Below are 4,087 nucleotides of genomic sequence, written 5' to 3'. Positions count from 1 at the left end.
GCACTGAGCGCCGCCAGTCCCCGGCGTGGGAGCCGCCCCCGCCCCGCCCCGGCCTCTTAAAGGGGCAGCGGGATCTCGCTGGCCCCCGGGGACACGCGGCCCCGCCCGCCCGGGCCCCGCCGCGCGCACCCCCGGGGGCTGGAAACACGCACACACCCCACCCCCTCCGCCCCACCACACAGCCAGGACACACACAACTGCACCCAGCATCACACACGCGTGCACACACCCACACACATCATCATACACAACCCATCACACAAACATCACAAACACACACTGACAAACCCATCACATCACGCACACCATCATACACCGTCATACCTCCCTCACACACCTGACACACCAGCACACACATCACACACACCCATCATGCTCCCACCCTCAGCCCCCTAGTTACACCTGGCACCACCACACACCCCATTCACTGAGGCTTTATTGGCAGGCAGCTGCACAGGGAACCCATAGTCTAATACAGATCCCTTCCGCCTTGCCTCTGAGTTTCTCACAAACATAATAAAGACATCCCGCCCCTCTGAAGCTGCCTCGAGAGGAGGAGCTTGGAATTTTCCCTTGACTGTGAAGAGATCAGTGATTGCTCTGTTCCCTGCCAGTGGTGCACACACGCACACTGCTAACATGTGCACCCTCGTGACAAGTCAGGTAGAGAGAGCCCCATGTGCACACAGACAGCACAGAGACTTCAGTGCTGTGGAGGAACAGGTGAAACCAGATATGACCAGTGAAAGCTCTGGTCAAAACAATTAAACACTGGCTGCTGATTCTAGCAAGCTCAGTTGATCTGAGAGATCTGGGGCTTGATTTTCAGAGGTGCTGAGCCTCCAAGGATCCAGGTGAAGGCAGCTGGAGTGTAAATGTTCACTCCCTCTGGCAGTGTCTCAAACTGGGCACCTAAAAATTAACATATAAAGAAAGCAGCAGTCACTTTTGTGAACAGGGCTGCAAAGCAGTTGTGGTTTGATGCAGAAGTGTCCAGCATAAGCTAAAATGTGTCACCCAACGTGCTGTCTCTTAAATACACCTTTTCTTGAAAAGGTTGGAACAATTATATTCAGGTACTGAAATGTACCTGGCTGCATGAGGTAAGGCAGAACTGAAAAAAAGGGCTTTCTAGCTTTAAGGGGTGTAGGTTGTAGCAAGGAAAGAACCTTGTCTGCCTTTCTAGCTTTAAGAGATTTTTTTCAGATGCTGTTTTCCCATATGTAATACACCTGGCTTGTCCAGTACAAACTACTGTCTGGACTTTGTCCCCTCTCCAAGAACAGCCTCTGGTGTGTTTGACTTTCAGTGTGGAAATACCAAAGGTATATTTGAAAAGCACACTGTTCCTGAGCAGAGGGGCATCTGACAATGCACTTAGGGGAAGAGGAATTTCAGTTATGATCCAAGAGCAGAAATCATGTGGCATCGAGACTGACAACACAAGTCCCAAGGGCCTTTCTGGAACCCATGGCTCTTTCTGCTTTTTCAGGTCTCAGAAACTCTGCTTAGGGCAGGGCCCACACTAGACAGCAGATGGGGTGGGGCTAGGGCAGTGCCTGATGCTGTGAATATAAATGAAAGCTGAGATTTGGAAGCCCAAGTCACAAGACGCTGACTATGCCTCACAACACATCGATGTTGCTTATACATAGCACTGAACTGTTGCTGTGCCATCTCAGCCTGTGAGACTATTCACTCCCAGGAAATGCTCCCTGGGGGCCAAACACATTCCAGGTGTACCCCTACCCCTAAGCTATCCTACCTAAGGCCAATTCAAGGGGTGAAGGTGCTGTGATTTTTCATCCAAATGCACTCAGAGCTCAGTTCCTGAAGAACATGGTGAGGTTACAGCCACTATGAGTATCTGACTTAGTGCATGGTGGACCTTTCAGGTAAACACAGCATGGGCAGTTCCATCAGTACCTGGATGATGCCTTTGTATAAGACATGTGGCTGTAGCAAGGTTCTGTAAACCTTGGCAGGACTCGGTCCCAAGTAGCTGAATGATCCACTCCAACAGCAGAGAGAACCATCTCTTCCTTCCCAGGGAGCTGCTGGGGCCCCATTATACTTCATTAAATGCTGACATAGCCTAAGTGGGGGAAGGTGCATATGGCAAGAGAAGGAATGGAGTGCCCTCAAATTCTGGATGAAGGGCCTTGTCTTCCTGCATGCCAGACTCACATATTGTCAGCAGAATGGGGAAATAAGATACACTGAGCCATTTAAGGAAGTGATCCTTCCAGTAGAATGCTCTGAAAGTACCAAGCCAACAGCCTAAACCTGCAATTATATGCACCTTGTGCACCCAATGCTGGGCTCTGCTCAGCAACCCTAGCGTAAATCCAGAACATCTGCACTACTTTCAATAGCATTAACTCTATTTGACTGGGAGCTTGAAGAACACCCATAAAGGGCATGTCTCCATCTCACCTTTGAGATCCTTTGGCTGAAAGGCCAGTTAATTCTGTGGACCTCAGATGCTCAGGGGCAAAGTGGTCAGCCCTGGAGCAGTGGTGAGTCTTCCCCCTGCTGGCTGCAGAAAGACACTTCCTGAGACTAAACAGCTCTGTGTCTAGCTACAGCAGAGCCTTAGGGATGTCAGCACAGTCAAGGAAAGAAAGGAGAGTGCAAGGTTTGCAGTCCCTTCATGCTCTAGTTGCTGGTAGGGAAGGCAATCTGAGTTTGTCAAATGGAAAAGGATAAGCAGAGGAGGAAGAAACTCCCTCATTCCTGCAGGGGGGCAGGAAACTGCACAAACACACAAGTATTTGGAAAGACCCCTGCACAAATGATGGTGAGAGAAGTGCTGCTTGAGCACAGAGGCAATCAGGACACAGAACTTTAGCATCTCCTAAGCCAGGGGTGGCCAACTTGGAGCACATGTGCCACAAGCGGCATATATAAACTCTGTACATGGCACATCAGGGAGGGAGTAGGCAACACAGCAGCAGATAGGACAGGGAGCAGAAAGCAGAGCAACAGGGAGATCAGGGTAGGGAGCAGGAAGACAAACAATGACTGGGGAGGGAGCACAGGGCAGAGAGCAGAAACCAGAGCAATAGGTTGGGCAGGGGAAGGGGATTAGAGTGGCACTTGGGGAGAGCAGCGGCTAATCTCTAGCATGCCTGCCAAAAAGTTGGCCCCCACTACCCTAAGGCAGATGACCTTATCTCCCTCCAACCCCACAACAGTGGCTTAGCTCCCTCATTGTGGTTCCTAATGCTTCATCTACACTGCAAGAGCAGATGTATGTTTGCAGCCACGATCTGACCCAGCTGGTACAAACAGAGTTCACCATGGAGAAGAGAAGGCTTTTTTCCCCCAAAAACAACCTTGTGCCAAGCGTGCTCCCCAGGCACCTACTACATTGCTTAAGTGTATCTGGATTCCTGCATTCTGAGAAATACAGGCAACTATCCTATAGTGACCCATTAGCAGAGATGAGAGTGCCAAAGAGATATACATGCAGGCAAGCCCCAGCAACACAGTGGGCAATGCACTTTGGGATGTCCTATTCCACAGGGTACTGGGAGGATAGAGGACTAGCCAATTTAGTTACACAGGCATGGACAGGGAGTTCTGGCTGAACTGCAAAATGCAGCAATGCAAAGGTACTATGTGCCAACTTAGTCTTCTGACCAGGGAAACAACACTGTTAGCTGCCATGGTTACTGAGCGAGCATTACCCTTCTGCTTATGGACACAAAGCAGAAGCACATTTTTTTAGGTGACTGAGCTTCACTGGAAATCTATAGAAGTGAAACATGTAAAATAGCCCAAGATACTTTTAAAAATGACTTTCATTCAAATTCAGAGACAAAATGCCACCCACTCCCCAACTGGGGCTTGTGTCATCAGGGGGAAAGCAGGCTTATGGAAATACAGATAAGGACTGGCCATTGGGGTAGAACTTCCAGTTCAGCAACTGACTCATTGGGAAACCTTGTTGAAATCACTCACTCAAAAGCCTTAGTTTCTCTAGGTGTAAATTTATGGCTATGGTTACCAATGTGTGCAGCGGCAAGGGGATCTTATAAAGCACTCTTAAGATCCTCATAGGATCGGCTGCTGAAATGGACAA

The sequence above is a fragment of the Alligator mississippiensis genome, chromosome 10 (genome assembly GCF_030867095.1).
Source record: "Alligator mississippiensis isolate rAllMis1 chromosome 10, rAllMis1, whole genome shotgun sequence".
Lineage (NCBI taxonomy): Eukaryota > Metazoa > Chordata > Crocodylia > Alligatoridae > Alligator > Alligator mississippiensis.
Note: the sequence above shows the minus strand (reverse complement) of the source record.